The sequence below is a fragment of the Pan paniscus genome, chromosome 5 (genome assembly GCF_029289425.2).
Source record: "Pan paniscus chromosome 5, NHGRI_mPanPan1-v2.0_pri, whole genome shotgun sequence".
NCBI classification, from domain to species: Eukaryota; Metazoa; Chordata; class Mammalia; order Primates; family Hominidae; genus Pan; species Pan paniscus.
The window spans coordinates 93,051,732-93,065,287 of NC_073254.2; the positions used below are offsets into that span (position 1 = coordinate 93,051,732).

General features: G+C 38.6%; 1 protein-coding gene across 2 annotated transcripts in view; it reads left to right on the forward strand.

Annotated features, from left to right (window-relative positions):
• Positions 1 to 13,556, forward strand: part of KCNQ5 (potassium voltage-gated channel subfamily Q member 5) — a 576,742-nt gene that overhangs the window by 450,639 nt on the left and 112,547 nt on the right. The gene's annotated exons all lie outside the window — the stretch shown is intronic.

Here is a 13,556-nt window from a genome sequence, read left to right on the forward strand (position 1 = left end):
TATTGAAATCATTGTGCAAATAGAGGCAAAACTGGCTCCTTCCACAGTGTGGGAGGGAAGTCAGTTCAACCTCCACTAGGCAGAATTTATTTACATGTCCATAGGCAAGAATTATTTTGCATTGCTACCAGTTATCAACAACTTACAGAGTTGTAAAATAGCTCAAAGGCTATGAAAAGAGCAGAGCCCCATAAAAGCAGAATCCAAAAACCTGGAAGGGTGTACTCTGAACAACGCATAGTTTTCCACTGAAGCAAAAATTTTCCCTGCATTGTAAAGAATTTATGAAACAGTCATTGGAGCTATGCCCTAATAAGAATGTCATGGGATATAGGAGTGCTTTATGCAATGTATAAATTACATTTCTTTTTATTTTATTCCTTTAAGGTATCCCAAAGGGGAGTTATATGAAAATAATCATAGCCAAACATGGTGGCTCACGCCTGTAATCCAAGCATTTTGGGAGGCCAAGGAGGGCCAGTTGCTTGAGCTCAGGCATTTGAGACCAGCCTGGGCAACATGGCAAGACCCCATCTCTACAAAAAATACAAAAATTAGCCAGGTGTGGTGGCACACTCCTGTAGTTCCAGCTACCTGGGAGGCTGAGGTGGCAGAATCACTTGAGCCTGGGAGGTAGATTATAAATGCTTGTCTAAAGAATGTCCATATCGTTTTGGTTCAAAAAACCCCGTAAGTTCTCTTTTAAACCACCCTTAGTATTTCTTGAGTTCTAGATTGTTGCCAAAATAAAAATGTATCATTTTCTTAAGCTGTGATTTAAACAATGATAGGCTTTTTATTTGTTTGTTTAGTGAAGCACAGAGTTACCAATTGTTGCATTGTTCCACTACTCATCAAAAGCTCATCAGCAAGACCCAGAACATTTGTCAGAGACGAGGAAAATTTGTTAGGGCTGTATTAAGCAGAACTTGTTGTATTTGTTGATTGCATAGCAGCAATAAAATGAATAAAAATGAGAAATACATTCACCTAAAGATTCGAATTTTTTTCTTAAGTTATCTAAGTAAATGTCTACAAGATTATGCCATTGGTTTCAAAGGATTCCGTTGGTTTAATAATGTGGTTTCCGGCTGCTCTTCACTATTCACAAGCAATAATGGGCATTTCGAAAAAGAGTGGAAACTTGAAAGAGAGCAGTCATCTGACATTCTTAAAATACTTTTTATATGTAGAGAGCAAATGAAAATCTGTGACTCATGATGGGATAAACTGTAAACTGAGAAAACAGGAGGCTTTTCTTGCCAGCAAGGGGAAGACAGTTTATCATCCCAGCCTTCAAAGCAATGGTTTGAATTCAAGTTTAATTTTGCTTCTCTTGGATAATTCTAATGTATTTGACTTACTGAGGCACCCAGGTGCCCCTTTTGCCACTGAGATGCAGTTGTTGGTGAGTTTAGCCTGGGAGCTCATTATCCTTCTTTTTATTAGTCTTCCTTTTCTCCTTATTACAAAAAAGAATTGCTGTATTGTGTGTTAAACAGTGTGTGGGAAACTCTTAATATACCTCTCAGTTAGTCATCAGTTTGTTTCTTTTGCCAGAATAACCCACACAGTAGGTTTTCAAAGGTCATATCTGTGACTTTCGGGGGAAGAAACATTTTCATTGATTTCCCTTTCAGTTGTGCTAATTTGACTGACATTTAACCCGTACTTAACAGGTTCCTGAATGGCCTAATTATATTTCTATTTTTTAAAAAAATCTAGTCTTGAATATGAGAGTAAAAATTTTATAAGAGATCAAACTTCGAAGAATTTTTTAAGGCCTTATTGGTCCGTAGCAGGTTTGTTGATATTAACTGTCTCATTAATGAAATTGTCTGAATCCTAAAAAGACAGAAAAAGCAAACAAACAAGAGAGCTCATTGTTTCTATTCATTTTAAGAAGAACATATACTAGATTCCTAGTGGGAAATAAAATAAATTTAGACTATTATACCTTTTATTTATACATTAATCAAGACCTTAGTGAAAATTATGGTTGGGTATTTCTTAGTTAAAATTGCCCATGTTGCGCCTAATGGAAACCTTAATAACTATGGAAGTATCCAGAATAAATAGGGAAATGATAGCATCCTAAATAAGAGTATTTCTAAGTGTTACACTTTGATGAAAAAAGGAAATCCCCTATATTAAAAGATCCCACAGTATCAACATTAAGTATCAAAATATAGGTTTTGTTCCACAGATACGCTGTGCCAGTGAATTTTCAATACTAACTCTGGAACTCCTTCCATTAAGATAGTGAGATCTGTCCCCTAGATCAACTTTTGGAGGGATATCATGGTGGGATCAGTGCTGCTCAAAAAACTTTGATCCCTGAAAGCAGTTTCATATTAGTGAATAGCAATACCTAGCTCATTGAGTAAGTGAAATAGATATAAAAGACCTAGTACCAAGAACATAGCAAGTGCCCAATCAAATATGAGAGCTATTGTTGGTGTAGACATCATTGCTGTGGAAGTTAAATGAAAGCACCTTTAATACAAAAGGAACAAAAAAAGAGCTATGTGTTTTGATGCAGACCCACAGTTTGAACACAGAAGAGGCTTGGGAATTGGAGGTTGTGATGAAAAGATGTCCTGGGTTCTGATGTGGCAACTAAAGTTGCATTGATGGCAGAAAATGGAAGAGGGAAGTAGCTCTAGTAGCTGAGGCACTGAGAGCTGCTGGAAAAGGGGATCTTCTGATTGTTGGATAGAGCTCCATTTATTATCATTTTCTATTGTTATTTTTCTCATTTTTGGTTGTTCCAGATTTATTCTGAAATAATTTAAGAATGGGTTTCCCTGGAGTTATTTTCTGTTATTAAATCCTTCCTGTTTTGTGGGAGTGATTTTTCTCTTTTTGATCTGCTTTAGATTTATTTTGAAATAACTTAAGATCAGGTTTTCCTGCACTCCAGCCTGGGTGCTTGAGTGAGACCCTGCCTCAAAGACTCCCTTGGGGAGAATTATACCGTGCCACGGAAATCTACCAACAGTCTATTGTTCACATGAACACCTTAGCTATAAACTAATGTACATAGATTTACTAAAAACATAATTGTATCTTCAAAATCAGGTCAATAAATATTTGTTGATTTGTTGCCTGAAAGAAAGAAGGATTTATATCTCCTGATTTGGAATTAATTCTGCTATTGAAAAGAAAAAAAACTTTAGCCTAACCAGTGTCTTAAATTATAATCTGACCATAGCCTCAGCCATCTCATTTAAAAAAAAAAAAAATCAAGAAAAGTCTGGACCAGAGTTTTCATTTGTTTTTCAGTATTATTTCTGAGGAAGAATTCCTGAATGCTAAACACACGAAGGTGCCCCCACTCCACCTCAGATTTTCCTAACATAATTACAACTTTATGCCAACATTTCCAACCCACAGATTTTCAGAATGTATTTTCTTTCACCTGTGTGACTGTATTTGAGCATAGGAAACATAAGGGCCAAAATATATCTAAGCTGTTTCTATCTGCAAGACGCCTTCAAGTAAATGGTCCAGCTGAAGAGATGGTACAAAATACCAGGGATTCCTGAGGCCAGCTGTGGGGAGGTAGCAGGGCAAAGCAGGCCATCCCTGCCCAGATCCTCATCCGTCTTGTTACCCTGCAGCCTGAAAAGGCAGCTGCCAGCTTCTCAGTTTAAGAATTGTGGCAAGAAATGGCAGCTTCTCACTTAAGGAGAATACTACTCTGCCTAGAACTTTACTGAAAGAGATGGTGGACATTTTTGTCACTTGTAATTTGTTTTTTAATTTTAAAAAGTAAATTCAAAACTTCATGACCTTACCTATGATATTATAAAGATCATACTCAAAAGTCACGAGTATGAATCACAGAAGATTTTTATAATAAAAATGTAATCTATCCAGTGCATGTTCACCAGCATATCTCTTACAAGCTCTGGAATGAGGAAAAAAAATGGAATTATGTCCAATATCGTGATGTAAAGATCCATCTCTCCTATTCTCCTGCTTCTCATCTCTTACACACACATATATATAAGCAAAATGTCACGCTCACATGGGTGTGGGAAATCAAAGCTCACAAAACACTATTTAGTTTACTTGCCCACTTATGTAAATATTGTATTTGTTTTAGAATAGAGTAGAAGCTCTCAGAACTTATTTCCTCTTCACTGACTGGCCAGATTAACCAACACTCCTCACTCCCACAAAACATACTGAGGCTTGCAGAGCACAAAGTGCTCTTTAGTATCCACAGAATTCTGTTCTTAACATTGTTTGAATGCTTGCAAAGAGTCAGCATGTTCATTACCAAACCTTTTTTTTTTTTTTTTTTGAGACAGGGTCTCACTCTGTCACATAGGTTGCAGTGCATTGGTGCAATTATAGCTCGCTGCAGCCTCAACCTCCCAGGTTCGAGCAGCCCTCCCGCCTCAGCCTCCTGAGTAGCTGGGACCCCAGGCACGTGCCACCATGCCCAGCTAATTGTTTACTAATTTTTTGAAGAAAAGGGGTCTCACCATGTTGCCCAGGCTGGTCTCAAACTCCTGGGTTCAAGCAATCTGTCTGCCTTGGCCTCCCAAAGTGCTGGGATTACAGGCGTGAGCCACTGTGCCCGTCCCATTCCTAAACCTTTTTATGTCAGTTGTATTTGTAATTATAATGGCATGGTTTAATTTTATATTATTGCATAAACTGATGACATATGGTACAGAAAGAAAGATGGATGGTTTACGAAAATAGAATGCTTTAGAAAAGCTTGATAAATGCAAAATACTAAATATACTAAAATACTAAAAATACTTTAAAATCAGGGGTGAACACACAACTATGTGGGGGAAAAAATCTTAAATATCTAGGACTCTGTTCTCAGATAGCTCCCACAAAAGTTGAGTTTATGCACCACTAAAAAAAAAGTTAATTTTAAAAAACATTAAAATTAAGGAAAATAAATGATGCATTATGAGTGAGATTCATGCAAAAAAGATAAGGCAGAACCCCAATTGCAGAACACATTCTTCATCAAGAATATTACATTTATGTGCTTTAAGCTAAAATAAAATATGTGGCATATAAGTCTCTTTGTGATTATCTGCATTAGTCAAATTTCTGACTAAGCAACCAAGTAGCCATCATAAAAGTTTCAACTAAGAAGACTTCTCTGTGTATTCTCATGCATTAATATATAATATCAGAAAATTATCTCACCAACAGAGAATAACAAGGCTGTCTCATAAGAACATTTATTTTACATTGATTCAACTGCTTTATGGTTCTACTAATTCCCTTGCAGCACATTTGCTATGCAGAGTAAAAGTCTGATGTATTGTGATTCACTTTTAACACTGTATATATTAGAAGAGAATTAAATGCTTTGACTCAGGAAGTATCAAAAATATATTAGTACAAAAAGAACCCATTAACCGACCACACTTTAGTTCTTTCTGTCATCCCAAACCCACCCAATCCCTGTCATCCCCACCTACCTAGCCCATATGTAGTCATGAAGCATCCTCATGGTTCACCCGAGATGAACAGAGTCACTGGGTTTAATTCCAGCACCATCACCCGTGGGACTCAACCCTTGCACCCTAATGCCATATGCACATATAGAACTGGCAGAGAATTACACAACAAAGGGGGCGGGATGTGATGGAAGTATCTTCAAAGGAGCAACTACATTATTTATTTAATGTTGGATTCCCAGTCTAAAGATAGTGTAAAGGGATTATTTATTTAATGTTGGATTCCCAGCCTAAAGACAGTGTAAAGGAAGTGTGTTATTTATTTGTTTTTCTTTATAACAGTAATCCATTTTTTCCAAAATCAGCTCTGGCTCTTTAACTTCATTTGGCCCATATTACTGTGTGAACTGTATACTGTTAAGTGATAATAGCCACCTGCCCTTCTGCCTGGGAGTCACTGACGTACGCAGTTTGTAAGCATCTGCAATACAGAGATGATGAGATACAATCGAATAAGTCATCTTCCCATGCCATGCCATCAGGATGCTGCTGGGTTCTTGAAGATCTGTGAGAAATGTTTCTAGAAAACGAACTGACTGCCTCATCACCCAATTCAATTGTGAAGTCTAGATGTGATTTCCTCCAAGCCCCTAAAGATCGCATATGCAGCCTCTCCAGGTTCTCTGAAACATGCTGCTATTCCAGAATCTCCCCACTTATTCTGAAGAACGGGTGCCCTTGGGTTCTTGTGTGGGCCTGCCCTTTCTCCGACCCTGAACCTAAATGAAACTAATCATTACTGGGTTCTACCAGTGAAAAGATTCATAACATTTTTGGAAGGCAGAAAGAGGTTTATTATTTAGCACAAGCATGGGAGAATAAGAACCAAGAGGGCTCCTGCTACTCAGTTCATGTACAAAGGATCAACTGATAAACATTATCAGGGCCTCCCAAGTGCTAGGAAAAGAAAAGAAATATAATGTAGTTGTACAGTTCCAAGGAGACTCACTGGTACTTCAAGGGCAGCTTGACCTGAAAGTCCAGAAAAATCAATGAATATCTATGCAGCGCTCATCTAAGGATGGTTTATCAAATGCAGCTGGTCCTTGACTTAAAATGTCAAAGCCAGATCAAGCAGATGGGTCAGGGTGAATACCTGGAAAAAATTAACATCTTTTTATTGTAAGCACATCTTAAAGACTTCATAATTTTATGTCTGGTGCTATCTTTCTGTTCACATCATGAAGCCCAGGTGTCCTCTTTGCTACCACAGAAGGGAAATGATGCATGCACGCTCCAGGCAAAAAACGAGGGAAACCCACACCAACTCCCTCTCTGGCATAGAGGGGGACAAAACTGCCACCCTGTTGCCAGATCCTTCCCAAGCCTAAGCTGCCAACAAAAGGCCCCTTTGCTTTAACCAGGAAACATCCCTAGCTCCTTTGAAATCAGAGGGGAGAAAGTTATTGAGGCTGGGGGTTCAGTTGCTGGCTGTTCAGGTCCCTTGCATTCAGTGAAATGTGATCATCCCGGAAGCCTGAACCGGAGTGTAGGGAGAAAGTGGGCAGAGTCTTTGCTCACCCCCAGAGGAACTCCAGAGTGCTGTTCTCAGATTTCACAACCTTCTATTCTCCCCCGCAAACCACCCCTGTAAGAGAAAGGGGCAACCCTAAATTCAGAATGAAAGAAAGCAGGCACTCTTTTCTACTCAGGATGAAACACTGAGCACATTGTCACTTGGCTGTGTCCCATTCTTCAGAGTTAGAGTCAGTGGTTTAAAACCCACTCTGTGAGCACTGGGCCGAGCAAATGTATTATCGGAATGAAAAGCAAAGGAAACCATGAAATGTAACATTTTTGCTGTGACCAAACCATGAAAGTTCTTCTTCAGTCTATTATTATTAATAAACCGATGTAAAAGGATTAAGCTCTTTTTCAGAAAAAGTATAGTAGATTAATATCTGTCCCACATATATAAAGATTAAGAATAAAATTGACCTGGAAATTTTTTTTCTGCATTCTCAAGGAATTCTTTTGAGAATTCCATATTAATACTGCTGATGACATTAGATTAATTTGGCTCCTGTAAAGTTCTACTACATATTCCCTCTCTCTGACATTGAATGAGTTCTTCCAACCAGCAGACCTCTTATTAACCTGTCCTTGACCCCTTCTCAGACCTTCACAGCCCAAGCCTCTTTGCCTATTCCAAGCCTCTGACTCTCCACACATGATCCCACCTTCTCCTTTTCTATAATTGAAAGGACAGACATAAGCATTCCTAATCCTTCCCTCCACTCACACTGAGGCCACATCATACCCCCACTGTGGAAGCGCTGTCCTTTCACACTGCCTGGGCTAACCCCTCCAACTGTGCCCTTAACCCGATTCCTTCTTGGGTACTTTACCCCATCAGGAAGCCGCCACCCCTTCCCTCTTCAGTCTCACCCTCTCTACAAACATGCAGAAGTACATGCTGGAAAGCCTCCCCTCAAGTCAGAGATTCCTGGGAGTTCTTGCCCTCTACATCTCACTTCAGTTGTTGCCAATGTTCTTCAAAGTATTATTCATTTATTTACTAAATATTTAGTGAGTTTCTCTCACTTTGTGGCAAGCATTATGCTAGATGTTAGGGAAATAAAGAGCAAGCTGAGGTTCCACTTTCTAGTTAAGGAAATAAGAATCCCTACCCAAAGAAAAATACAACAGACTATCACTCACGTTAATGTTATTACAAAACAAGGAGCTGTAATATAGAGTAATCAGAGTCTCTACTGAAGATAGGTAGGAAAGGCCTCTCCAATGAGGGAGTATTTTGGATAAGACCTGAAGGATGAAAAGGAGCCCTGGGAAGAGTGAGGAAAATGGCAATTCCAGCTGAGGGAACAGCTTGTGCAAAGGCCCTGAGGCAGAAAGATCCTGGCTTGTTTGAAGAGCCAAAAGGCCACTGTCATTAAAGTGCAGTGAGCAAGGGTAAAATCAAAATGATCTTAGGTAGGCGGAGATGGCTTAATTAGTAGCTTAGAATTTATTTTGAATTCAACAGCTAGCCATTGAAGGATTTTTAGATGGAAATAAGAAAATGATACCCCTTGCAGGTATATGAAGAAGGAACTAGAGGAAAGCAAAAGCAAAAGCAGAGAGAGCAATTAAGAGGCTACTATAGCAGCCTGGTCTACCATGGTGGCAGCAAAGACAGAGAAAAGGGGGTGAATTTGCAAAAACCTAAGGAGATCGAATCAACAGGACTTGCTGATAGATTCCGTGGGGGGAGTGAGGGAAATGAATAGTTAGGATGATTCTGAGGCTTCTGACATGAGCAAGTGGATAGATTGGTGGAGCTCTTGGTTAAGAAAGGAAGGAATATATTTGGTAGAAATAAGAGTTCTGTTTTAGACACATTAAGTTAAATGACTGTGTGACATCTAAATGGAACTGTCAACTGCAGATACGTGAATTGGGAACTCAGAAAAGTGGTCTGGCCTAGAGGTATAAATTTGGAGTGTTTAGCATAAAAGTGGCATTTAAATCTATGAGAACATTTAAGATCACCTGGAAAGAGAGAAAAAAGAGGGGATAGAAAAGAAAGGAAAGTCTAAGAAGAATACAATTTTTAAAAGAAGAAAAAGACTTAGAACAAAACCTTAAAAATCCAGTGTCCAAAGGTTGAAAAGGGTAAGAGGAGCCACAGAAAAAGAGCCACCAAGGAATACAAAGAGAAAACCATGGAAGTGAAGAGAAGAGTGCTTCTAGAAAGAGGTGGTCAGCTGAGCTGAATGCTTCTGAAAGGTCTGGCATCATAGAATTTGTCTCCCTCTTTATCAAACCTGCTTCTGAATTGTTCCCCCTCTTTCAAAGCCCAGGTAAGGTGGCATGACCAGAGCAACCACTTTCTCAGTGATTGCCAGTGACCACCTATCTCCACCATATTCAGTCTCTTTTTCTCAATGCTCATTGTCCTTGTTTTCTTTCTCTCTCTCTCTCTCTCTTTTTTTTTTTTTCCAGATGGAGTTTCACTCTGTTGCCCAGGCTGGAGTGCAATGGTGTGATCTTGGTTCACTGCAACCTCCACATCCTAGGTTCAATCAATTCCCCTGCCTCACCCTCCTGAGTAGCTGGGATTACAGGCATGCACCACCACACCTGGCTAGTTTTGTATTTTTAGTGGAGATGGAGTTTCACCATGTTGGCCAGGCTGGTCTCAAACTCCTGGCCTCAGGTGATCCACCTGCCTCGGCCTCCCAAAGTGCTGAGATTACAGGCATAAGCCACCGTGCCCAGACTCACTGTCCTTGTTTTCTACTAGGCTGTGACATCAGAGATTACCTGGTCTTTGTGAAACTCTCCATTCTCTATTGAGTTTCCATTTATATAACCCTTTCCCGATTGTTCTACTTTTGAAAAACTTGAAAAACATGACATCCAAAGACATTCTTCTCTGACTTTCCTTTCCCTTCCATTCCTTAAATGTCTGTGTTTTTTGAGGTGTCCCTGGACCCTTTCTGTGTACCTTTTGTAATCTCAGTTATGCACATAGCTTTAACATCACCCTGTTACTGATTCTAAAACCCAAATCTCACGCCAAACCAAATTTCTCTCTCAGGACTCAAGCTCTCATTCTCAGTTTCCTGCTAGACATTTCTACATTAGTCATACTGACATTTGAAAAACCATTATTTGCAAAACTAAACTCTTCACCTTTACTCCAAAACCTTCTCTTTTTCATTATAATGCTTTTATTTATGGTGCAACCATCTTCCCACTTAAAATTTTCAAGTCACTGTTAACTTAGTCTTTCCTTTTACCTCAATCAATAAATTTATTTCTATTGAATTTCCTAAACATTTCTCTTTACTCTCCACTCTCATAGTGTCTTAACTGGTCTCTGCACCTCTCATTTCTTCCTATTTCAATCTCTCCTGTACATTTGCTGCCATAATTTCAGCTTCTAAAAGCACCACTCTGATCACATTATGTACTTTGCTTACAAAAACCTTCCGTCAGTATTTCTGGGCTGCAAAACAAGAGAGCAGAATCCTATCCCACCCATAGGGCTTTCATTCCTCTATTCAGTAAATATATATTGAGTGACTACTGTATGCCAATCACTGTGCAAGGTGCTTGGATTCAGTAGTAAGATAAAGTCCCAACCCACATACAATTTACTTTCTAGTTGGGAAGGCAAACAATAAACAATTTAATCAATATACAATATCATTTCAGGTATTGATACATTCTATGAATAAAGATGAACAGAATAAGGATTTAGGAAACAGTTGGTAGGGAAGTAGCTTTTTTTGTTGTTGTTGATTTTCGTGGGGTTTTGTTTTGTCTTTATGAGAAAATGACTGTTATTATTATACAGTGTCCCCCAGCGATTATTTTTCCGTAAATTATTGGGGAACAGGTGGTTTTTGGTTACATAAGTAAGTTCTTTCATGGTGAGTTGTGAGATTTTGGTGCACCCATCACCCAAGCAGTATACACTGCACCCTATTTGTAGTCTTTTATCCCTCTCCTCCTTCCCATCCTTTCACCTTGAGTCTCCAAAGTTCATTGTGACATTCTTATGCCTTTGCATCCTCATAGTTTAGCTCCCACCTATGAGTGAGAACATAGGATGTTTGGTTTTCCATTCCTGAGTTACTTCACTTAGAACAATAGTCTCCAATCTCATCTAGGTGGCTGCAAATGCCATTAATTCATTCCTCTTTATGGCTGAGTAGTATTCCATCATGTATATATATAATATATACCACCGTTTCTTTATCCACTCATTGATTGATGGGCATTTGGGTTGGTTCCACATTTTTGCGATTGTGAATTGCGCTGCTATAAACATGCATGTGCAAGTGTCTTCTTCATATAATGACTTCTTTTCCTCTGGGTAGATAACCAGTAGTGAGATTGCTGGATCAAATGGTTCTACTTTTAGTTCTTTAAGGAATCTCCACACTATTTTCTATAGTGGTTGTGCTAGTTTACATTCCAACCAGCAGTGTAGATGTGTTCCCTGTTCACCGCATCTCCACCAACATCTACTATTTTTCCACTTTTTTATTATGGCCATTTTTGCAGGACTAAGGTGGTATCACATTGTGGTTTTCATTTGCATTTCCCTGATCATTAGCGATGTTGAGCATTTTTTCATGTGTCTTGGCCATTCATATATCATCTTTTGAGAATTGTCTATTCATGTCCTTAGCCCACTTTTTGATGAGATTGTTTGTTTTTTTCGTGTTGATTTGTTTGAGTTCATTGTGGATTCTAGATATTCATCCTTTGTCAAATGTATAGATTATAACGATTTTCTCCCACTCTGTGAGTTGTCTGTTTACTCTGCTGACTGTTTCTTTTGCCGTGCAAAAGCTCTTTAGTTTAATTAAGTACCAGCAATTTATCTTTGTTTTTATTGCATTCACTTTTGAGTTCTTGGTCTTGAAATCCTTGCCTAACTCAATGTATAGAAGGGTTTCTCCAATGTTATCTTCCAGAGTGTTTATAGTTTCAGGCTCTATATTTAAGTCCTTAATCCACCTTCAATTGATTCTTGTATATGGTGAGAAATGAGGATCCAGTTTCATTCTCCTACATATGGCTAGCCAATTATCCCAGCACCATTTGTTGAAAAGGGTGTCCTTCGCTTCTCAAAAGAAGACATTTATACAGCCAACAAAATTATGAAAAAATGCTCATCATCACTGGTCATCAAAGAAATGCAAGTCAAAACCACAATGAGATACCATCTCAAGCCAGTTAGAATGGCGATCATTAAAGAGTCAGGAAACAACAGATGCTGGAGAGGATGTGGAGAAATAGGAACACTTTTACACTGTTGGTGGGAGTATAAATTAGTTCAACCATTGTGCAAGACAGTGTGGCAACTCCTCAAGGATCTAGAACTAGACATACCATTTGACCCAGCAATCCCATTACTGGGTATATACCCAAAGTATTATAAATCATTCTACTATAAAGACAAATGCACATGTATGTTTATTGCAGCACTTTTCACAGTAGTAAAGTCTTGGAACCAACCCAAATGCCCATCAATGATAGACTGGATAAAGAAAATGTGGCACATATGCACCAAGGAATACTATACAGCCATAAAAAAGGATGAGTTCATGTCCTTTGCAGGGACATGGATGAAACTGGAAACCATCATTCTCAGCAAAGTAACTCAAGAAGAGAAAACCAAACACCACATGTTTTCACTCATAAGTGGGAGCTGAACAATGAGAACACATGGACACAGGGAGGGGAACATCACACACCAGGGGCTGTCAGGGGTTAGGGGGCTGGGGGAGGGATAGCATTAGGAGAAATACCTAATGTAAATGATGAGCTGATGGGTGCAACAAACCAATATTGCACATGTATACCTATGTAACAAACCTGCACTTTGTGCACATGTACCCCAGAACTTAAAGTATAATAAAAAAGATAAAATTCAGCCTTAAAAAAAAGAAAAAGAAAAAGAAAAGGGTGTCCTTTCCCCATTTTATGTTTTTGTTTGCTTTGTCCAAGATCAGTTCACTGTAAGTACTTTGGTTTGTTTCTGGATTCTCTATTCTGTTCCATTGGTCTATGTGCATATTTTTATACCAGTACCATGCTGTCTTGGTGACTATGGCCTTGTAGTTTGAAATCAGGTAATGTGATGCCTCCAGGTTTGGTTGGGTTTTTTTGTTTTTGTTGTTGTTGTTGTTTGGTTGGTTGGGTTTTTTGTTTGTTTTGTTTATTTGTTTGTTTGTTTTGGCTTAGTCCTTCTTTGGCTATGTGGGCTCTTTCCTGGTTCCATGTGAATTTTATCATTGTTTTTTCTAATTCTGTGAAGAATGATGGTGGTATTTTGATGGAAATTGCATTGAATTTGTAGATTGCTTTTGGAAGTATGGTCATTTTTACAATATTGATTCTACCTATCCATGAGCATTGGATATGTTTCCATTTGTTTGTGTCATCTATGATTTCTTTCAGCAGTGTTTTGTAGTTTTCCATGTAGAGGTCTTTCACTTCCTTGGTTAGGTATATTCCTAAGTTTTGTGGATTTTTTTTTTGTTTGGTTTTTTTTTGTTTCGTTTTGTTTTGTTTTTTTGTTTTTGTAGCTAT